Here is a 25,517-nt window from a genome sequence, read left to right on the forward strand (position 1 = left end):
ATAAAAATATGAAACAAAGTGCGATGCAGAAGTATCACATTGATAACTGAACACACAAAAAACTGACTGCTGTGACTTGCAGTAAGCATATAAAAGAAACATTTTCAGGAATTTCCCTTAAGGCAGCAGTCAGACCCCAAAACCCATCTTGCTGCTTAGTTTACCTCACTCCATATCAGCGTGCCAGAAGGTAGCCAATAAGCTTGCCAGGGTGGCATTATAAGTAAATGTGAAAAACTGGAGGGGACAATTTACTTATATAAGTATTAGGTTTAGAAGTCCTGCCTGGAGCAACAGAATTAAATCTTTTATGCTTCCAAGAGAGGCACATTTACACTCATGAAATTTTGGAGTAGTTTGGAAGGAAGTGTTAAAGTTTGAAGTCCTGTCTGTCCTCCAGGATGTGTCTGTCCTTACAGGTCACGGTGCTGCTGCTATCTGTTGCACTGGAATGATCCCTATAGCATCATTGCTGCCAACCTACTCCAGAAAAGGCTGTTTTCCCTTGTCCCAAATACAGAGAGGAACCAATCTATGTCCAAATGAAGCAAACAAAGAGACATCAGCTGACTGTAAAGGTTTGGGGATGTGACCATAATACACAAAGTCTTTTGGTGACAGAAGGGGATTTTCTGTGTATGAGAATGGGATGAGCCCAATTTTAAAAAATCAGAAATATTTTACAATGAAGGCATGACAGAGCAGGCGAACAAACTGTGTTCTATATATGCCGTTTTAATAAACTGTGGGATGTGACAGTTGGCGGTTTACTGTTAGCTCACACAAAATAAATGAGCGTATGCATAAATCAAATTATTATGTTTGTTTCCACTCCTCGCCTTCCACAGCCTGAAGCAATAAGGACAAAAAGAACAGCAAAAAATGGAGTTCCCCTGCTCCTCTGCACTGTGACATCCAAATAACTGGGCAGTACTGTGCCGGGATACTGCACAGTCCTTCCTGAGCTGGAGAGAACATGGAGCTGCGAGAGCACTAAAATATGTGCAGGAGGACACAGGGAAAAGCTCCTACACTTTGGTTAAGATGCACTATCTGATGATTGTAGGGGCACTAGCGCAGGGCCAGAAGGAAGGTATGGACACTGAAGGGCTGACAATCCCGCCATGTTTATTAGTGGTAAGCTCCAGGAAATGTTCCACATAGCCCTCATAGTTTTCTGGCTTCAGACTTCAATGCATACACGCACATGCTCACACCATCCCTTCTTAAATTTCCTTTGAGGTTTCAGTGTACTGCTATTTTACCCTCAGGAGCTGCTTCTCCCCACAACCTCTGCACTACACTCTTTACTACCATCCACAATGGCCAGTTGCCTGTACTGGGAAGAATGCATTTTGTTGCTACTTTGATAAGACAGGGCCATACAGTGAGACATCCGGTATTGACCTAGTGGTCTCGCTGAAGTTATCGCTGATCTAAAAGATAAGGAGTTCATTACTCATTCCCTGCTCTCACAGAAAGTACCATTTCCCAGGTCCAATGAGTTACTTATCACCTCCTTTGAGGCCTATAGCTGTACTTGTAATAAGATTAATAAAATAGATCTCAGATAGCTCTGTATAAAAAGACAACTTGAGTAGGGAACGGCAACAAAATTCTAGAAGGGAACTTCTTGTATCTTTGGAGAGACAGGAGCTACATCTGTAAACTGAGCCTAACTGCAAAAGAGAAGAATTCCCATGTCAAGCTGGATTCATACACACATGAACGTGTGTGTGTAGATATATAATTCATGTATATACATGTATATATGTTTCTTCATGTGTGCATACATTTGTTATATACAAGATTCAGATTCTAAGTACGTGAAAAGAATATGTGATATATCCTTGTGGCTTTCTTCCCTGTACCCTGTTGTCCAGATGTAAGCTGTAAAACACATCCAAGTTCCTTAGAAAGGGAAGCGTCGAGCCAGGCAGCTCAGGCTGAGCTGTTGCAGTTATCACTCCATTGAAAATGAACAACAAATTCAAATAACAGAGGCCATATTTGATTCTGGATCTTTCGGGGTTTTCTTTGTCTAGTTCCCACCCCCACAGTCTCACTTCTCTCCCACCCTTCCTCACTTACCATAAAGTTATGATGCCCTTTAATCATGAATGGAATTCCCAGATTATTATTTTAGAGGCTTAACTGATTCTCCATGTTTTTAACGTGCTTACCACTTATACAAAGAAGTTTTTTCATATGTCTTTCAGCAAATATAGAAATAGGTTTGGAGTCAGTATTCATTTTAATAGTTTTGACCGATAGTCACATTTATTTCCAAAGATTTCTTTTTTTCCTGATTGCACTTTTGCATCACTCTGCATGCAGTTGCACTACACACCCATCTATAAACCTGGATTTATCACCAGCAAGTATAATATCTCCATCCTTAAAGTCATTTTTATAAAAACTTATATGACTGTTCACTGTACAAAACTCCAAATACATATAAGAGTGAGACTGTTGGAACCTCACTTTGCTTTCTGTGTGTTTATTTCCAGGTAATCTCAGCTGAGAGCTTTCTAGTGCTGTCACTATGGCCAATTTTATATTGGATATTTTTCTCAATACAGATGTGTAGCTACTTTGCCTTTACTTCTCTGTAAATGCCATATGGACAGAAATCATTGAGTCACCAGATCATACATTTATTTTTATTATATATTATGCTGTTTGATGTCACGTTGACATCTAATTGATGTTGGTTTTGCTTTTTTTTGTCTTTATTTTGTTTCTTGGTTTCAATAAAAAGAGAATTTAAAAAGGGCTGTAGAGTGATGACTTAAGGCACTGACAGACATGAACATAGTACGCATCGCTTTTATGATGTGCTGCTGAGTAATTGGGTATATTTCTAGCTTTAGATAACATATAGGAGACCTCTGAATTTTTACTGTATAGTGAAGTATTTGTGTAAGCCTAGCCTATAACCTCAAAAGATTTTTTTTTCTCAAGCAAGAAGTACATACAGAACGTGTTTTCAATAAGGGCTTAACCCATGATTTAAGAGTCAATAAAGAAAGGTTTTCCATAAAGAAATGAGAAAGCAACAATAGAACTAAAATACAGCATACCAAAGATTAAATATGTTCCATCAGCACAAGAGTGTCTTTGTACGGTAAAGAGCAGAAGAGGATGATAAATAGTAAAATGGTATGTATGTCAAAAGAAAAATAAAAGCAATTTAGACAAAGTATACACTTATTAACAGAGAACATCATTTACAGTTATTCAGATGGGAGGAAGGCAAGGATGAAACTAGCAGAGAATGTATTTCACAATGTGAAGTCACATTCATCTTGGTTCAGAATTTGCTCCCCCCACTACAGCTGGAAAATAAAAATACCAGTGAAATCCTTGCTAGAATAAAATTAATGCCTAAATGTCCAGTCACCTCAGCAGAATCAGGATTTCACTCAAGGTGTATTAAGGTTCAGTTTTACTAAGCAGACCTCCCGGATCACCAATGGGAACAGGTCCAGGTTTCCCTCCTGGTTCCTGCAGTGTACACGCTGCAGACAGCACCAGCTCAACAGCCTTGGCACCCACTGGCCTTTTTAGAGACCCGCTCTCACTTGTCCTCCCGCTGAATGGACCGAGTGACAGGGCCAATAAATGCCTGGGGCTATTCCAGGTGGCTTTACCAGGTACTGATTCTGGGGACACAGAGTGGGAAGGAGGGAAGGAGGCACTTCGGAAACAAGTGCAGAGACCAGGTTAAGCTTAGACCAGTGAAAGGCAGATTAACCTGCCAGAGTGAATACTCGCCCAGCATCAGCAGAAAGCTACCATGTGAAACTAACTGAAAGGTTGCAGAAAAATTATTTCTGCCTGGTAATACGCCATGAGAAGATTTTGGGAGCACCTCCTCTCTGTTTCCCAGAAATGTTACAAAAATGGCCAGATGTAAACCTAGTATTTCAAACATTTCAAGTTTTGAGCTAGAAGGATGCAAATATGTTATCAGATTCTATTGCTCCCTGCAGAACCACGGGGTTTCCCAGCAGTGTTCCAATCCAGTCTGTGAAAACTGGTGATTCACCTTCCACAAAGAAAAGCAACTACAATCAAGTACATATATAACACAAATGAAAATACAAGACACAAAGAAAATCACCATTTCATTCTGCATACAAGAAGCATCTGATAGGATAGCTCCATAAACACTGCCCACAATGCTCTAATATTTCCAAATAAACTGACTCAAAATACATATGGATGTATAAGAGAGGCAAAAAAGGGAAACTTGAAATGAAGAAGAGAGATTGGGGAAGTTGTAAATTAAGATTAAACAAAGTTCAAAACATAAATGTTTGTTCAGTATTAATTCTAAAAATTGCTACCACTCCTACTTTGCATACATAATTACACCCAAAATTGGAAAGAGGAACAGAAAGAAAACAAGAGTTATAATTCCATCAATAATTATCTGGAGAAGATGAAAAATTTTTGAGATTCACCCTCCTGATATACGGTGTCAGTAGAAACCAGACAGGGAATTAAAGCCTATAATTCACAATATGCATGTTTTTACTGCACACGACACATAAATCTAAGGACAAAGTGGTAGATCTGAAATATACATCTCAAAACACCCATCCTCAAAGCTCCTTCTTAACTACCTCTCTCAAAATCCCAGGCTGTCCCAGAAATATTTTGGTTATGGTCTAATCTACTCTACATGACCTTTGCAAAAATGATTCTTTGCAACTCTGGCAAGTTTATTTTTCTACCACTTTTGTTAGATGAATGACGACTCCTTCTATTTGCAAGGAAGTTCTCAGAATCTCTGTATTATAGGACTATTATTGCCAGAACTCATTTAGCTCTTGCTGTGTTCTGAAAGCTAGAAATTATAAACACATACCTCATTCAAGATAGTACACACAAGCACAGAAATAATACCAATTGTTTCAGTAATGTACATTATAACTACAAAAAGAATGAAATCAGAAACCTTTATGTACACCAGACAAAAGCCTCAATTCTTAAATCATCACCTCACACAACTTTTGTTTTTTTCTAAATTCACTTTGATTTTTTTGCCTATTAAATCCAATTGCTATACAAGTTGGTGTTATATGCTTTTGCGGAAATTTACTGATCCGGTTTAAACCATATTATCCTGACATAACATAGCATATGGCAGTACAGTGGAGCACCATAGAGACCTATGTCTTGCTCAAATGGGTTGCCATGTTGAGATTCCTACAATTTTTACCTCCAGTCACCAATCGTCTTCAGGATTTTACACTTTTCTAAACCAGATATTTCTACACCTTCTAATTAATCGTCAAGTCTGTGTGCACTATAGGACATGGATACAAACATTTAAACAGAAATGCTCCACTGTAATTCTAAAAGCATGAAAAATATTTCCAGAAAGATAACAAATAAAGAGAACTTAAAAATTAACTGGGCATTCCCACCTCCTAAATCTGGAGAAGGAAAACAACACTTCACCTTTATCAATATGGCTTAGTAGTTCTCTCTACTAATGCAAGAATGAGAAGACATGAACAAGTCAAGTAAATACATAAGAATGAAAGTAGTAAAAGGAGGGAGAATCCTTCTAACTACATCATGGACAGTGTCAATAAATGTGAATCAAGTAAATTTCCTCCCCTAAAAAAATCCCAGAGAAATTATTCCCAATATTATTATCCCTCTGGCAACATTATAATATATTTGTTTCATTAACAATCCGTTCCCTGTAATTCTAAGAACTACAAACTGAATTATGATTGTCACACCAACATAATCTAAATTACAAACAATACTATCACTAAAAAGTATCCGTGTTTTTATGAAAGTTTTGAGGAGGTAATCTGATTTCAAGACTGTCACACTTTTAAGCAAATGTAGATTGACTTAAAGTAAACATTGCAGGAGGGAGCTCATGCTCTAGGCTTCACCAAGCAATCAGCAAGGCATCTGACACGCTACAGAAAACCTGCAAAATCCAGCAAATAAATCATGTAACACCCATTCAGTATCCTACAAAGCACACAGTGGGGAGCTGACACATTATTAACTGACTGTAATTTTCACAAACTGTAACATACTAAGAGCTTTATGACATACATGTGGTGAAATATATTTTTATATATTATAAATGCACATGTTTTTAAAGCACATTAATCAAGATACTTCCATGAAATCATTGGGTCGTGTTTGTTTTCAAGTCAGTGGCATAAAAAAAACGTTTATTACTATAGCAGGCAGATTTGGGAAGCACCTCCATCTCATGACTTCACTCTAACAAAATCACAAGCTTTTGGTGGTGTGGTCGTACTATGTTACATAGCAAAGGGACCAACCTGAGCAACAGAGGAGATAACCTTGGGACAGCTTATCGTCCCAAAGCTGTGCTTCCCTTGAATATGAGCTTTTATATCAAATTATATGTTATACAAACCTGCTGAAAACCTGCTATTTCAATGAAAAAAAAATCCACAAGGGACAATACAGGTTCCAGGGAAGCCCTAACGCCATCCAGAAGGAAAGAACTGAAGATGACATGACACAGACCTCAGCTTTCAACCAAAGCATCTTTCCTTTTGCCTTAGTAAAGATTTATACGGCTTTACAGATGCAAACCTCACCTGCCTCTTTCAGGAACAGCAAAAAGCGATTCTGCAAATGACAGAACATTGGCTTTTGAATCCTTATATTGTTCTGCCATACACAGGAATAACTTGAGGTCCCAAAGGTTTGTGGCAGAAAATGGCACTTTGCCAGCTGTCATTACTGCCTGCCAACCTGTAGATAATCTTCATGTACTCTACTTCATCTGATATTTTCATATTTACAACCCTTTACAACTCAGCAGTTTCTATTTAAATAAAAGTAGACAAGATTTAAAAAAATAAACCTGAAGTAGAAAATACAGGCTAGATGTGAAAGCTGAAAGTATTTTCCTCTCTATTGTTCATTATTCTTGAATGTATCATTCTCTTTCTGCATGTAGGCCAAAAAAATAAATCCAATGTAAACACAAAAGGCAAATACTTTTGAAGGCCAAGCAAATATTTGAAAGGCAAAAAAGAGATTCTGCTTTTATCTCTAGATCACCCTACAATTTAATGGTTACTGGAGAGGGGTCTCTCTCTCTCTTTCTTTCTTTCTTCTCCTTCTTTCTTCTCTTTCTCTTCATTTCAGGAAATGCAGAAGGGGCAGGTCCACACTTCACAGTTCATAGGATAGTTATCAACCTATAAACTATAACCATGGGTTAACAAAGGTCAGATAACTATATTATGCTTGTTATCAGAGCAGAGAAAAAAATTTGCCATATCAAAAGGCTATAATGCAACAAACAAATGTATTAAAAATCTTGATCCAATATTATTTTTCAACTATGAAGATTATGTGCCTGACCTTGTAATCTGATGTATGTAATTTATGAACAAAATGCAGATGCTTTATGGAGCTTAATGGTCTTTATGAGGTTTCTCAAAATTAAAATAGCACCACTCCATGGACCAGAGAGAAAGACTTGGGCCTTTAGCTATGTCAGTAGTATTAAATAATGCCACAATATAAGAAAAATTAATACCTGCTAAAATGGTAAAGCTGGTAAACCATTAGCAGGAAGCCCACAATCGCCTAGTAGAAACAGTAAATTACTACTTAGCTGAGTATACGGAACTGATTGCAAAAAAGTTGCTTGGTGGGAATAAAGCTCTTGAAACCAAAATGGAAAACAAGCACCTTTTTTTGTCCCCTTCTTACTAGTCCACAGTTCTCAGGTCGCTACTCAACACAAATGACAAGTGTTCAGTGGTTCAATAAAATGGGTTGATGCTCTCAGGCCAATAGCAAATCTTTACCAAACACACGTGAATCCCAGAAGTTCCTCAAGACAAATACTATCCGGTCCCCTCGTTCAGAGTAAGATCATAACATATTGTTGGAAATACAAATGAAAGCTACATCAAGGGCCTCACCTATCTTACGAGTAAATAACCCTTTCTATCTGCTGAGTTCTTTATGGTGTAACCTTTCATTTTATTGAACCACTGAACACTTGTCATTTGTGTTGAGTAGTGACCTGAGAACTGTGGACTAGTAAGAAGGGGACAAAACCAGGTGATTCTTTTCCATTTTGGTTTCAAGAGCTTTATTCCCACCAAAACACAAATTGAAAATAAAACCTCTGTAACTCCTTATAATGAGAACCAGTGCTTTCTTAAATTGTATGCAAAATAAATAAATTATAAGTAAAATGAAGTAAAGCCATCAATGGTAATGTTAGTAAAAATACTGATGCATTAAGGTAAGGACTTTTTATAGCAACAACTACAGGGTGGGGAAAAAAGCCATACTGTTTCATTTATTGCTTGCTTAGAGTAGCAAGAAAAGAATAAGAAGGAAAAAAAGAGTAGAATATATTGATCAAGAAAAAAAGGAGAGCTCTGTCTCAGAGCTCCACAATAAAATACTGTCTTAGCCTCTGTCTATGAGACAGTATTAAGTAAGTATATATACCGTGAGGTAGAACTTTCAGCTTAACTAGTTAGCTGGTGAGAGTGAAATTTGTTACATCAGAAGGACAGCATTTAGTAGTTTACCCCAAAATCCATTTATATAATAAGGTTAGTGGCGTAATCAATGGCCATTCTCACTCAGTTACCCACTTAGATCTTCTTCTCCTATATAGATAAAAATTCCTGAAAATGAAATATGTAACTTTAGATTCTTCATTCTGTACTTCTGCGTTTATCTTACACTCATCAACAGCTGAAGTATGGTATAACATGTTATAGCACTTTTTTAATATATGATTTTCAACCTGCAAATGTTCTTCTAAACACTAATATAAAATTATGGCTTTACAAAGGATTACATTTCTCTAAATTTTCAACTATATTTCTCTGGGTAATTATGGACTGATAGGGGTTATTTAAGGATCATCAGCTATACGACTTTTAAAAAAATGTATGAACAAATATATTTCAGCAAAAAGGTCACTCAGAATGTAAACCAAAAAGAAGTGACTTTGGGGTTGATCACCTGCCCACTGACTTCAAGGGTGTAAGAAAACATTTTATATATGTTCAAGCTGTAAAGTAGGTGTATTATCTTTTATTTGACAGGAAAGTCATAAACACTCCTTTTAACTAAAGAGGTTTGATTGGCAAAGCAGGATTAATACTAAAAAAATTGATATTTGCTTATCTTGTAAGAAATATTTATAGATAAAAGCTATAAAATAATAAAAATCTGGTTTCTAGCATTTAGAAAAATCTAATTAAGCACCTGAAAGCTATTCTGATTAGGTTCATTTTCACTTTTCACAGTGCAACATCACGTTAAAAGATTATGCTATTCCACAGGAGAAGGCAATAGAAACAATAAGAAAAGGAATTATGTTGCAGACTACCACATAAATTAGGGGACACCAGCCCTTCACAGTGAGATTTATTAAGATCATGAGCATGGTACTACTACAGATATTGCCAGGAAACTCATTTTCTTGTGCCTTTTCTCTTGAAGCCCTTGTAAAAGAAATAAAGGTGGCAAAGAACATTGATATGATCGCTATAAACTCTAAAAGCAATTTTATAAATATTTTAGGCAGTAAGCAAACATGTACAATGTCTAATTCTCTATCTGCTTAGTCTTAGAAATCTTGAAAGTACCAGGTAGAATGCCAGGATGGCTACAGGCCCATTCCTATGCTAGAGCAGAGCCATGTCTTTCATAAGTAAAGCTCCTGACAATAGCCTGGAAGATTCATAAGCATTCTAGTCTACTATCAATTTTATCAACAAATTCTCAATATTTTTGCTGATAGAGGATTACTCCTCTAAGTTCTAGAACACCACCTCTGAAAATAGAATTATATATAAGCTAGGCAATATATATAAGGAAGGGTGAAGTTTTGTGCCTAATGTTAATATGAAAATTATATAGGGCATTACTATGCACATGTGCATAAATGACCATTAGACAGATGCATGTGTATGTTCACATACATATACATGCAAATAAATGTATATATTTGCATACACAGAAATACATATAAATAATGGACAAAACGGGTTTGTATGCATGCATGTGTATTTGTGCCTATTTTTATATACAAACGTACATAAATATGTCAGTAAAAAATATATTTGCTGTATACATCTATATGTTGTTTAGACAAACATACCTACACATTATATGGAAAGAATTCAGTTAGCTCATTGTTATCAACAGAGACTACAACAACTGATATAATGTATTATATTGCAGCATCACTGTTTGATCACAATTTTTCTAAAACGTGGATCATTTCCTAGACTGGCTCTGAAAACTACAGGACAGGTTTACAAAGCAATATATTTTTTAATAACAATAAATATTATTTTTTCTTTCAGTTGCTTACTGTGTGGTTCAGTCTCTCTAGACTTGGTTTGTATCAGTCATCCCATTTTGTATGATGTTAATAATTCATGAAGATGTATTGAGACATATGGGAACATTTTTTAAACTAAAAGAGTTGCTGCACTGCTGGAGGTGCAGAAGTAAAATCAAAACACCAACACTGATGAATTAAAATTCAACTAAAATTAGTTGTGTTTCAGTAGTACAGGTGAAGTAAAGTAAATCATTCTTCCTACATATCCCTCTAAGCTGTTGAAAGTGTGTGGGCAATTTTGTTTCTATGACTTCTATGGTCATCTACCACCTAAGGCATGTTGATTGTACTCTTAAAGGCTAATGGTATGATAGTGAGGAAAAAAAAAAAAAAAAAAAAGAAAAAAAGCAGGAAAAGGCCCAATAAATGATTTGGTGGCACCGAGCTTCCAGTTCCTTTCTAATTAATTCCCTGAAAACAACGGTTTTAGGAAAATGGAAAAATTACATTTCTCATACAGTGGAGAAATTATTATTGATACTAGCAGATGAAACACTTCTTATTCTTTCCCTTCTTTGCTTGCTGTAATGCAAACAGTTAAAAGCAGATAGCAGAAGACAGAGGGCACAGTGACTCTGGATTATATGTCACAGCTGTAGAGTGCAGAGAAAATAACCCTAATGAAGCCCATACACTCACTTCAGAACTATATCACTACAGCTCAAAGCAGAGTCTGATCCTCCCCAAAACTGAGAACTATTACTGATCATTGTTTTAGTTGACTTCGACATCAATTCCGAAACTTGGCTCTTTCTTTGAAATAAGAAGTCTAGGCAAGTATGTACTGAATTCCTAGATCTGAATCCTGACAAGCAAGCGAAACTTATTATTCTTTTTTTGTTTGTTTTAAACACAGCAGCTGCCTTCCTAATAGGAATTTAAAACAAGACAATATTTCTCTCCTGCAAGGTTTTATTTGGTCTTTATATTAAACAACACTCTAGATTAGTAATCAGGTTTACCAGATAGTTGTCACGGGGTCACTAGCAGCTACTTTGTTTTCCCTCTAAACTGTGCTCTGTCATGCGATGACAGCATTAAACGAACTACAACTGACGCAAAAAGTTGAAAGAAGAATCAACAAACTAAAATATTTCCTTCAAAGCAAAAGAAATCTATTGAAAAAACACAGACAAGAACGATTCAGCATGAGCACTAGCAAACCATATATATTACCTCGATAAATGCTAAAAGCTCACCCAGATAAAGCAAGAACAAAGACATATGATTTAGCTCACATTGTTCATGCAAAAATTGGGATATATGCTTCCACGTATGACTTTTTTAGAATCCAAGTTAATAGGGGAAGTAGAACAAATGTATTTAAATTGGAATGAAACAAGCACGGTCATGAGGAAAAGCCCATTTTGAAGGAAAAAGAACACAAACGGTTAGGATTTCCCTGCCGCAATTCTCACTAAGGTTTAAACAGATGATTCTCCCACTGTAAAATGAAAGGAAAGTCGCATACGCAGAAAAAAGACTATGCAGCAGACAAACTGGTATGTATTGTTTACATCATCGATCCCTGTCCAGAGGTAGAAAGGCCAAAAGGATGTCACTGAGTAGTAGTGGCATCTGTGCATCGTAGCTGGTGTTGAAGCGCCAGATTTGGCCTCCACCCAGCGCCATGGACTTGGGCTGGTTTGACCTATTTAAGCAGAAGCGCCCTGACAAATCTCCTCTCTGTTCTGAACGCTGCGGCTTGCCTCTCACGCCGAACACCTGCACATCTCGATCTCATCAGCCTGGTTAGTAAAACAGACCCGTCTGTGGGACAACAGTCAGTCCACTGTCCTTTGGCTCTCACGAGCTTGGGTGAATACAGTTAGAGCAAATTTGGTGTGGTTTTTGTTTGTTTGTTTTTGTGGGGTTTTTTACTACAATTAAAACATCCAGTCTAAAGGCTTTGGAATAATTAATAACTGCACAAATACTGATTTGTACTGTCTTTGGAAGAAATACCAACAGATTCTCCTCTAGCAGCTACAAAAATACAAGCAAAGCCCATGTAGTAAAGACAGTCAGGGGATTACATTTTTCATTTCTATGGATGTTATGTACTATCATCCACTACTACCACAGAACTGGATTTAGATGGTGAAAAATGACACATATGATTGCTCCAGGACTGAGTAGCTGAAAATAATGTGTCTTCAAGAAATACACTGTTTCATGAGTATGTCTTTTATAAAAAGAAAAAAAAACACTATTGGAATATGTTGGATGTAATAAGTAACACATGTAACTCCTACTTCTGATGAGGAAAAAAAAAGGAAAGAAAAAAATGTTTTGCTCTAACAGTACATGATTCAATTAACTCTTCAAGCTCTTCTCTCTTTGCAGCTGCTTAAAATAGAATTACTTTCCTTAAAACGGTAAAAATGCTAGTCCCAAATGCAGAATGAAGTCTTACAAGATTTCTCTCTGTGTTATCAGAGATGGGCCAAGTGCTAATAAACACCTATGTACCTAAGTGGCAGTTTTGAAAAACACAGAACACTTAGCAGCTTGCACTGAAACCAAAACCCCCGAGGCACTAGGTCTGTTTTATTCAGGTGTTTATACTACGTAGGTTTAATTTTATTTTTTTTCAGTTCTAACATTTTACAATTTCTTTTCTTCTAGAAGGAAAGTTTTAATGTTTCTATAATCTGTCTTCAATATCTTGTAGAGATAGATACCTATGTGTTAGTTTGCTCTGGATTTATACTTTTTCATGGCACAACCTTGTAATTTTACAGCAGACCACTCTAAGCTGCTGATGCTCCATAAGGACTCTGGAAAAGCCAGGGTTGTTCACGAGTTCTTTTGGTAATACAACACAGCCTGAAGCCTGGCTAAGTACCATATTTATCTAGTTGTTTATGGAAGAGTTTCCCTCTCATTGTGTGGATAACTGATCTTAGCCATAGCTAGTAAGATATGAGCTTCCTTGAACTATACAGCTCTACACTGCATCTTAAAACATACTTCAGTGTTATCCCTGTAGCCTCAGTGAGCCCCTAATGAACTGGAACACATTCATCTCTCCACTACTGTCATCACAGACAAGGTATGGTCCAAGGAACAAAAGTAACCTGGTCAAACCTTTGGCTTGGCCATTTGCTTCTGTAGACAAGCTTCTTGCTGGTTACCACCAGGTTTTTCAAAAGTAGAGAATCAATCAACATAGAGATATTTATGCTCCACCTTTACCCATCATCTCATCTTACTGTCCCAATCATGTAGTGACAAGTTTGCTTGCTGTGGGTTAACTGCTCCAGCAGCCTCCCCTAAATTGCAGCTAGTTACTCAGAGACCTCTGGAAATTCATCACTTCTCAACCTTAGGTCTTCAAACAGGTTGAGAGATACAGAGTCTACATTGAAGAAAATGCAACAGCTTTACTAAACATGAAAACCCTGCTCAGGCAAACTAGTTCCACTAAATCAGATGACGTTCTTATCAATCTATTCCAGACACTTTTTTTTTAATACACAACTGAGAAGCTCCAACTGGCACAAAAGCTGTAGAGCCATGCTGGTAGGGGGAGTTTTTTCACAACTTACACTATGAAATTTTTTAAACAAGTCACTGGAATGGGCACAAAAATACAGTTTCTGCTTGATATCTTCTGTTTCCATTTCTTATTTAAGAATATTACTTTTATCACAGTTGATTTAAATAATAATAATTAAATAACAAGCTAGTTTACACTGGCTTACATGTCGAGGTGTTCAAGACTTTCTCTTCAGCTGCAGGTCATATTGGGTGATTTAGGATTCTGCCAATAAGCTAATACATACAATAAATTTTAAAATTATTATTATAGTCTGATGGTCCAGTACAGTGATAGAGCTCAGATGTCAACTACATATACATACAAAATATAATAAATCCTGAAATACTACTTCAAGATGCAACCAATTTGTTTAATTTGTGGTTTAGTACACACGTAAGTAAAACAATGACCTTTATCATTTCAAATAAGCATACAGCAAGTTTTATTTTGTTTGGGTGTTCGCTTTTTGGGTTGTTTTGTTTTTCCTTTCAACAGCACTACACTAGTTGTTCCTGATGATGTTCCAAGCAGAGCATTCCAAAGAGTCACTCGTGCAGGAAAAGAGTTGAGCAGAACTCTGTTGCCAGCTCTTTTCTACTTCTAAGTTTAGCTTTCCTGTTCTAAAGCAAGCGTACTTCTCCAATACTAGTTAAAAGAACTTATCTAATATAACTTTCATTTTTTCCTTAAACATCTGGGAAACGTCATTTCTCTAATCAGCTTCATACTTTCCTCCACTAATTACAATCTTTTTTTTTCTACATATATCATTTCCTGTGTGACAATTTTTCATCATCAGTTTTCTTGCTCTTTATATACTTCCTAGATGCTGGTGTTCAATTCAGGCAAAGTACCTTATTCGCCTTGTCCCCATTCTCCTTAAAAATACTCAGATAAAACGTGTCACAAGAAGTTATTTGCCTTTGTGTATATCTGAATACTCAGTACAGCTTCCAAAATGCCCCCATTTGTTGCCCTGATAGCTTCATCATCAGGAAATTCTAGAATTTTAACTTACTCTAACGTGATGAGCCACCCGTCAGAAAAACTGGCCACCAGCTGTCTCTCTGCTCGACTAGGCCAAAGTCACACGGGAAACTACGAAGCCTGTCAGACAAAGGCCACTTCCCCATTTCACTTGCCTCACTGCCTGTTCTTCCCTTCTCTCCATTTCTCCTTTGCCCTAGGCCGTATCTTAATCCCCTTCACAAAATGAAAAGGTTTCTTCCTTTCTGTATGGCTCATGAAAGGTTACCACATAGAACTAATTGCTACAGGGGCTCTGCCTTCAGATTTGGGTTACTTTCAGTTTTCATTTGTATTTGCATTCTTGTATCACCACAATCCCTTTCATGTAGCCTTCAGGCTATTTCATAGATATAGGCTAAAATCTGGAGATATTAAACTCTTTTCCATCAAGACAGACAATGTATTAACATCATATACTTACTGAATCCCAGCCCACGAGCAAATCAGGATATTTTTAAAAGCTACTAGTTTATGTGACAGCACACAACTTTGGAAAAGTCATTAAATACTGTACACAGACTTTCTAATTTCTACAGTATTAGATCATTAATTAAAAGATCTTACACATCTCTCTTATAACAAACAAAATAGTGAAGGCTACATTGAAAAAATAGAAGTTTATCACACCTATTGATTAGTATCAGCAGCACAAATAGACAAATTTCAAAGTTTTCCCAAGACAGGGCTTTGAGTCTTCAGAAAATCACCAAAATTATAAGAAGATTATGTTTAACTGATCTAATGGTTTGGTTTGCATTTCTCTGTATAAACACAGTGATATGTTTACCAAACAGCCATTTCCTTCTAACCCCAGATCATAGATTTTTGAAACAGCACCAAAAAAAAGTTTGATAATGAATACAAATGTGTTCACAATATCAAAACAAACTTCAATAAATCATTCATACAGTGTGAACACTGAAGTCTCATAACTGTGAATGAAAGAATTCTGCAACATAAAAGTTTCCATAAACCTCCACATTATGTTCAAGCACAACTAGACAGACTTACGTAATATATTAGTTTGCAATTGCAAAGGACTCTTCAGGTTTTGTAATCAGTTCTCACACTTAACCACAAACAAGTAAAGAATTATCATGATATTTCACGGTTAAATACATTGCATAGCTTAGAAATATATCTTCTTACAAAAGTTAAAGTACAAATTTAGTTTCTTTCATTCATTTGACTAAACTGAGGATCAACATATGCTGTTACATATGCTCATAGATTAAGTAAATCAGCAACTAAACATTCTTACAACGAAAAACAGAAAGAAAATACTTTATTCCTTTGAGAAGATGTTTAGCTTACCTGGCTTTGCCATTCCACACCAACAGTCTGAACAATATTATCAGTTCTTCAGGTACTAATTCTTGCTAACTGGAAGGATATTTTCTCTCTTGCTGGATTAATAATCAACCTTCCTGATAGTTCATCTGTAATTCCCTGCTGGTTAACCCTTTGCAGGGTTCCCATTCTGAACTAAGCAGCCTACACTGTTCAGTTCATTTTAATACAAAAATAACAAAACATCTGATTGTACACACATGACAATCAAAGAGCTAAAGAGAAAGTTTAACAATATATTATCTTAAAAGCCTAAAAGCTTATAAATACTTAAAATAAGACTTTCTTTCTCTTAAAGATTCTACTTACTAAGCCTAAGAGCCAATAAACCAATGCATCAACAAACTGAAAGCTGTAAAGTCCAATGGCTCACACGACAGCACACTCTCATGAAGCTAATGCTCAACCTCTCATCTTCAGTCTACATGTAAATATGACACATGCCTGCTGAATTCTGAAAATAACATATTTTATAATTGAACAGTGTACTGAGAAATTACCACAGTTATCAGTTTGTGCAAGGCCGTCCATCTGTGTTGTCAGAAAGCAAGAGCAAGAGTGGCCAGGAGTAAAAATAAGATAAGAGAGGCCCAGAATAGCTAAAAAGGGGAGTTCAAATAAGGTCAGAACACTTTAAGATCGGATACCTAATAATTACATGTAATGTTATTTTTCAAAGGTAATAGTAGCAAATTACATACATTTTATCAGTTTCATAAGAATTCAATACATATTGGCAGCTGTGTTGTGAAATGAGAAAAAATATTATAAAACGAACCCAGTAAAGGAGTTTAGAGATCTAGTATAGGAGGGTGAAACATTCTGGAAATCCTGACCTAAAGAAACTAGTATTTGTTTGAGGGATATAAGACGACTTGGCTTTTAGGATGCTCTAGGAAAAATATGAGAGCTGACAGTTCTATTCACTAACAGAAATGCTTTCCTGGTAAATTGTGCTATAGCAGTACTGTACTGCAGTACTTTTGTTTTTTTCCTGAGATAAAGGGACAGAGCCTCCAAAAGTTATTGGGTAGCATAGAAGAGACTTATCTGTTTCCCTTTGCGTAAGAGCAGCCCTACAGAACATCTGTTTTTATACAACTGTAAGTTTCTGCTGTGTCTACTGCTCTCTCTTCTGTAGCACCTAACGTAGTTTTCTGTGAACTTTCTATGATATGTGCCGTAGAATTTATGATAAAATGCTACAAAGTCTTGAAGCAAATTTATTTCATATTTATAGTTAATTTTATTCTGTGTGTGTTTGAAGGAGAACCTTTTAAGAACACCAATAACGTGAGAAAGCTACAACAACTAAATTTATTGTTAAGTATCACATCAGTGGTACTCCTGGGGGCTCCTCTTCATGGGAAGAAAGCTTAAACAACATTTTCTAACACATTGGATTGCTTCCCAGAGATGTGATGGCCTACAGAGGCTGTGCTGAACAAAGCAGGCTGGAATAGGAAGTCAGTAAACAACCCTTTTCAGAGGATGGTCACAAATAAGTGCAACTTTGTTTAATAAAGGCAAATTCTAGTTGTCTTTTGTTCTTTAAAGGTGCATTATCTTTCTCTCCTGTTCCACCTGACTAAACTGGTGGTATCTCTTCTATCACCTGACTGCGTGGTTGGCTGGAAATAACGGGACAAAACAATCCTCTATTGTTACAAGAGACAATGACCTTTCATGTCCTTGGAGCTTGCCATGACCTTTCATCTCTCCTATCCTCCAATGGTCTCTCCTAACAACCAGAACTACACTCCGTTAGGCTGAATTCCAGATTGTCATAAAAAGCCCCGTCCTTTCGAAACAAAACCAATTTTTACACCAAGGTGGAGGAGAAACACAGGTCCATTGTTCCCGCACAGATGGAAGTTAGAGTTACTAAGGCAACAGCTCTAATCCCCCTTTTTACCACCTTTTTCACATCATTGGCCTATCAAGTGTGCTACCTTTTAACTCATAAGCTCAAAAGCTGGTAGTCTAACTGACTGCCCTAATTAGCTACGATTTTCACAGTACAGACAACATGATGAGCTAATCGAAATTTGCAAAATAATGACGTACCTCCAGCAAATATTCCTCCTCCTGAGGCCCAGTCTTAGAATAACAATAATGAGACCATTATTAGAGGAGGGCATTAAAATGCTGCACTGCTGCTAAACAGAGAACTTAATTGTTCTGGTCTTGTCCATTGAATCAACAACCTATTGTTGTGGACTTGAAAAATAAAGGACTGGAGAATGGGTGCCATAATGATTGGTCTGTGCTGCCATACCAGCACTCTGTAGAATTGTTTTCCTTTTGAAACTCTTGATGGACTAGTAGTTTTGTTTAAAAGTAATATAAAAGGCAATTGTCTGGATAAAAAGTCCTATTTATTGAAATCTTTAGAAGCAGTTGCATGGATTTGTTCATGACCCCCAAGATAAAACATAGGGGCCATAATAATACTATTTGTAGAGACCACTGCTTGTAGTGACACTAGATAACGCTGTCCTGTCTGGCTCCTGCAAAAGGAAGGAAGGCATTTCCTTTGCAGACAGAAATCACGACAGAAGGTCAAATAGTGGACAGACTCGATTCATCTGTAAGAAGGAAGACGTTACACTTAAAAAAAAAAAAAAAAGGCATTAATATATTGGGTCACCATTTAGAGTTCTGGTTTTAGATCAAACTGGCAAAGGTATGCCTCAGACAGTCAATATACAGGTACAGGACTTTTTTGTTTGCTTAGTTGGTTAGATACTAAAATTATATACCTTATATGCTTGTTTTCACATCTTCTATAGTATTATACCCTAAACTTTGTCATTGGGAAACCAAATAATATCACTTGAGATGTAGTGACTCAACTGATATAAATTGTAACATACTGTTTGCTTAGGATGTTCTTCATTTAAAATTGGGGTTGGGAATAAGAAATGTATAAAACCTCTGGAATATCTTTAAAGTTTTTTTTTTTAATTGATATGAAAGTAAAATCTACAACTTTTCACAAAATGTTTAAGATAAACTTGATCTCGAGAAAAAAAATATTATCCCAAATAAAAAAATCATAGTTGTATTACATCAAATTATTGTTAATTAACACTGTCATGGACTCCTCTCAATTTCACTGCAATAGAATAGTTGAAAAATTATAAGCAATAACCAATTTACACTTTGGAACAAAAACTAAAATCATGGCTTACTGTATTTTTTTTATACTTAACTCTCTTATCATACAAATTTCTCAAAAATAGACTATGAATCTAGGTTAATATAAACAACAGGGAACTGTAGAATTTGGGCTTGCTAGAGTAACCATTGGTACTTTGCTATTTATTTCAATGGGAAAAAGTTTAGGTTTATTCTTTTTCTTATTCTTGTCAACATATTGTAAATCAAGAAAAAAAGAAATGTGAAAAGGAAAAAAAAAATTGGAGAAGAAAACGTAAATGTTAACCCAAAAGGCATTTTCAGCAGTCCTTAGAACCACTCACATAATGTAAAGCTGTCTTGCATGTACTCACAGAACACATTTTCTTTAAATTCAGGCTTTTTTCTGTTGTGAATTGAAAAATACCTAATATAAAGAAGTATCAAACTGTAAATAAGACCTCTTGCTTCATTCAATCCATGCTTTGCTTCATTTATCTTCATCTTGTTAGGCTAAATTAATTAACAATCTCTGTGTTGCACACTTTCTCTTTTCATTACATCAAATAATGGCCTGGATATGGGAAAAAACCCTCACCACAGGGATCTTGAAACACTACCTTGAGGAAGAGTCTCTTACATATGTATTGCTTTAGTTACATTAACTAGCTAGATGTTACGATACTTATTAAATGGATTCTTCATTGCTTTAAAATAATCATCCTGATTTTTTGAGAAATAAAAATATTTTTTAAACATCGGAGACTTGCAAAAGACCGTGTTTACAATTCGTAAGCTGCAAGTATTAAAGAAAGAAAGTACCTGTATTCATCAATAGTTTTACTCAATGCTTTATTTAATATAAAAAACCTGCACTTTGATACGTTTTCTGGCCAACTGTGTATACAGTCCCAAACATATCAACGTGTCAAATTACTCAAACCAAGTTGCTGTATGATTTTTCTGTGAATGTTCTGTATATAATTAATTAGATGTCTGGGACAGTTTTGCTGGTAAATCTGGTTATTTTAATACTGTAACGTGCAATGTGCTAAACTATTAGGCAAGTTTTCTTCCTTTAGCCTACATTATGGCATCTAGAGCAAAAGGACAAAACAGTAAAGCCTTTTTTTAATCTCACTCTGATCAAACAACCCTCTTTCTCCAATCACAGCTTTGTGCGTGATATCTTTCTGCTAGTGTTTCTTATTTAATTAAAACAGACACTGACAGAAGGACATGGATTAGGACTGTAATGATGCATTTACTTAGATTAATCGGAGGCTCCTTTTGGAGTAATGGCTTAAACAAAGAACAAAAGGAAATTGTTATGAAACAGCCTTTTATCCCAGGCAAAGGTCACATTATGAGGTTTTTAATTTTGTCAGCCTCTGTATATTGGGTCTTGCTACTGGAACATGAGAAGTGCTTCTCTCCCTCTCTCCCCCGAGCCAAGCCAGTTATTATAATACAGCCATTAAAGCTGCAAATTAAAATGTCTGACTTTAAAACAGGTTGCTTAGCTTTCAAAACCCTCTAATTAGCATGTTGTGCATTGTTGTGAAGGAAAGAAACCTAAAATGTTAATGACCTGCTGCCAGGTGACCACACTGCTGTGCAAAATAATACAGACCCTTTCAAGTAGTAGTAGTAGTAATAACCATAATACCCAGCTCCAGGTCCACTCTGCACCACATGTGCTTAAAGAAACAAGTGTGCATCCAGCCAAATATCAGAGTTCAGTAGTCAGCAAAATAAATTGTTGTATGTTAACTGGGAAGAAGTCTGTGCCCATTCAGACACTGTAAGGAAAGAGAAAAACATTTGAAACCATCATGGCCCAGGTGGTACTTGGACCAGGCACAGAGAAGAGCATGGAACAGAAAATCCTTACCCTCTCAGACAGAAACTACAGATACACTTTTGTAAATCTCAAAAGAGCCAGCCCCAACTTGCTGTGATGAATTCTGCTTCTGTGCTTTGTTCTCAAAAAGGCAATAATGTATTAAAAGACCTGCAAATACAGGTATATTTTTGTCCTTTCTCAGTTTACTGTTCATTGCAAAAAGTTCAGTGAACACACAAAATCAAGGTAGAGCTGCCAAATAGTGAAAGATTTCCACAAGTCGTCTGGTATTTTCTTAAAACATGTTACAGGAGAAAGTCTGATAATGTGACTTCAAAGACCCAAACCAAATAGAAAGCATTCTCTGAAACCTTATGGTACTTAAAGCAGTTTTTAAATGCTTGAGTTTCAGCAAACTTACTTCACACAAAATTTCACAAGAAAAGAACTCTCATCTTCCAGTGACAAAACATATGTACACAGATCCAATCCTTCTCCAGTGACAGCGTCCACATCTCTGGCAAGCTGAAATGTCACACACAGTACCTAGAGGTCAAAACCTGATGCCAACGAAGCAGCCAAATCTTGTTGACACTGCCAGCATTGGGTCCAAACAACAGCAGCAGAGGCTGCTGGTCAGCGCCCCAAAATATACCTTCCTGGAAAGTCCAGAAGAATTAGCTGGGCGGTCAAGATTAACCCCACTTGATCTTCTTTTCACCAACAGTTAAGAAAAAAAAGCTTTCTCTGTAACTTGACATCCTTGCCATAAAGATCCTGGTCCAACCCCCTCCAAACATACCAGGACACTGTGACATCATCCTTCACCTGATCATGGCAGTCAGAAGTTGGATGAGATGTTGTGAAACTGTGCTGGCCTTGATGTCAGCTCGTTCACAGGAGGCTCCCTCCCTTCAAGTGATCCTTAAGTGACCGGTAAGGGACAAAAATTACTGCAAAGGGGATTTTCAATCATTTGTAATCCCTTATTGCATTACGTTTTACTTAAAAGTTCATCAGTCTGGAGACAAGGTACTATGTGATTCCAAATCCCAGTGTCCCCAAAACCGCTACTCAATGGAAACTACAATTTAGTTCCTCTCTAGATAAACTACAAACAGGCCATGTTAAGCAGATTATAATATATAAAAGACTATGGGTGTGGCTTCATCTCAAAGCCACGTGTCAACACACTGCGTTGCTTAAAAAAAAAGACAACTTTCGCTTGTAAACATTAACACAATTACATGCTAGTTACTGAGATGACCAACATAAAAAGAGAAAATAGACTTCTTTTCAAATATAGTAACTTCAGTTTACTTGACACTCAAACACCTGAGGTGCTTAAAAGGTGGAAAACAAATTCTGGTAAATAAAATGTTAATAAAATTAGCTATGTAGTAGTATTTTATCCAGTTTAAAAAATGCTGAACTTCACAATAGTCTCTTACAACTTCAAGATATCAGCATCATTAGCCAGTGCCACCATTTATTTATTTATTTTAACTTCTGTTCTGCCAAGATAATCACATCATAAGATACGACAACCTGTTTTCACAAACACACGTATCATTCACTACTGTTCCTTGGCTGCCTCTTAGCTGTTATTTTTTCTGAATAACACCACCTCTATGAGACAGAAAACACACTGCTAAGTTTATTTATGTAGAAAAAAAAATCACAAACATCTAATGAAAAACAGACTGTGTAAAGTGATAGGTTGTGCTATCCTTTAAAACTCAGAGTCAGGAAATTACCATCATTTTCACTTGTGGCTGTGCACATACTATGTTTGTAGAACTCATCCTGACAGTGTACTTTAAAAGTATCTTGCGATGGCTACTGCATTGATATGCACAATGCAAATACACAATTTCCCAAAAGTTCTATTTGTTCCTTAAAATATATGAAATATGCCAATGCTCTTTTAGTGAACAAGTAATAAAATCTGCATTAGTATCCTACACAGAATGTGAATTCATGCTTTAAGATCAGAGCTGCTTAGATAGCAAATTATCCGCATCATTTCACATTTAACAGTTAGAGAGCTGTCCAGGTACAGTCTGCATACACTCAGCATTAGAACAATCAGTGTCTACATGAATACTGTACTTTGTGTCCTGTGCTTTTTGCTGAATATCCATGTAGTACATAGAAATATACGTAGAAGAACAACAGTAATCCAAGTCTTCAATGTAGGAGTCTGACAAAAGTCAGGCTGTCACAGCAGCAGCTAGTAGGATGGCATGGTGGAAACACTAGTAAAGCAGTCAAATACTCAGCAATCATGCTGGCTTGGTGCAGAATAAGACACTGATTGGGACTTGATACATTACGAGTTCAACTGGGCCTATTAAAGCACATCTCTGAGTAACTATAGTGCTCTGTCATGTTGATCCTGGAAACTCTGGTGGCCAATCCAGCACAGTAGAGGCAATCTATTTTCTCATTTCTTTGAACATTGCTTTCACACACCCAAGCAAAAGTCACAATATGCTCTCCACTGATGCATAGCAGACTAAAATGTATTTCTAGGAAAAAAATTCTTAAGTCACTGAGATGTCACATGGAATAATGTAAGCATATTTGACCAAAGACATGAAGAAAAGGCAAGTTGGTTCCTTCTCAATATGCTTTTTTATTCAAGTAGCCCCACAGATTAGTATATGTCATGTATATATATACACACACACACACATAAATTTGAACTTACATAACATGGAACTATATCTGTGGAACTATATATACATAAGAGAACCCGTATAACAGTCAGACAATGGAAGCCAATACTGTTCTTCAAATTAACAGCTTGTGCCCCCAACCACTAGCACTGATTATACAGAACAGCAAAATTCTCTATCTTCATATACTGTGAAAGAAGAATTAGTTCTTATCTCTGAGCACCAGTAACTGCTCTTTGGGTTTGTCCCATTATGCACAACCTATCTCCATTTTTTCCATGCAACCTTCTTCAACAGGTTCTCCACATTCTATTCCACCTCATCAGTCCATACTGGTATCACTGTATGCACAGCTTTGTAAATTTGTCAGATGAGAGAAAGCAGAGCTGTCAACTATTTTAGTTTCCAAAGGACTGCATTTGGGCCATACAATGTAGCTATTTTTCAGTCCTAAGAACGCCAGATCAAGCACCTTACATATTTGAATTCAAGTCACTTGTCAGGTGACCACATTCACCACTAGAAATTCTTATTACTATTTAACTTTTCTTACAATCGTAGATATCCTATCTCATTCCAAAACTTCTTTCTCATCTGTTTTGTAATATAATGTACAAAACAGTGTTCAAATCCCTTATAAGGTTCTTATTTGCGTTTTGGAACTATTGACCCTGCGAACATACCATTGAACTGTTGACCTAACATCTTAAACTCTCTTTGCAATTGGAGTCTTCATATTTTCACATCTGCTAATTTTTTCAGGCCTGAAGACAAACTGGATAAACAATGGAACAAAAGTCACACACGTGAGTTTAGTAACTGATATGGTTATTGTATTCCAAACTGTCTTCTGCAAGAGAACAGTGATCTATGCAATTCATCACTGATTACTCAGTGTCAGAAATTAACTATTTCATATAAAAGAAAAGCTACCTATTTACTTTCAAGTGCAGCTAATACACTCAATGAGCATTCAAAAATGATTTTTGTATTCTAGCATGTAAAAGTAGCCTGCACAAATTATGTGAAAGTTTCACTCCAATTAAGTGAAAATACCATTATCCATATGAAAATTTGGCTTGCATCTCACTTCAGAAACACAAGCTAGGTTTCAATAGAAACTGGGCCAAATGTAACTGTTAACGGATTTCATTTAGCTGGTGAACCCAACATGAAGTAGCTGATATACAGAAACGCATCACACATAGATAATTATAGTGTCACGCTCACAAAATATAACCATGTGGTGAACTTCAATACCTCCTCAAAAAATAATTCACTAGGCATTTTTCAGCATTTAACTTACACTTTTCCCACTAGTCAAAATTTCCCAATCAGTATTGCCTAATGAAAGGGGCACACAGAGGAGAGAGGCATATTTTTGACTCAGTACCTGGTATGCTAATTACCTTTTTATGCCTTGGTTTACCCATGTGTAAAACAAGGGAAACAAAACTTTTATAAATCACCTTTCTAAACTGCTTTGAGATGTGCTGATAGAAAGAGGGA

At 36.4% G+C, this 25,517-nt stretch overlaps 1 protein-coding gene across 9 annotated transcripts in view; it reads right to left on the reverse strand.

The window, feature by feature from the left end:
* Positions 1–25,517, reverse strand: part of SOX6 (SRY-box transcription factor 6) — a 380,628-nt gene that overhangs the window by 254,961 nt on the left and 100,150 nt on the right. The window contains exon 1 of one of the 9 annotated variants that reach the window (XM_065839464.2): positions 16,305–16,587. The exons of the other annotated variants lie outside the window; for them this stretch is intronic. The gene's annotated coding sequence lies outside the window, so the exon portion shown is untranslated. Of the gene's footprint in view, positions 1–16,304; positions 16,588–25,517 lie in introns of those variants that run through there. 9 annotated transcript variants of the gene reach the window in all.

The sequence above is a fragment of the Patagioenas fasciata genome, chromosome 5 (assembly GCF_037038585.1).
Source record: "Patagioenas fasciata isolate bPatFas1 chromosome 5, bPatFas1.hap1, whole genome shotgun sequence".
Taxonomy (NCBI): domain Eukaryota; kingdom Metazoa; phylum Chordata; class Aves; order Columbiformes; family Columbidae; genus Patagioenas; species Patagioenas fasciata.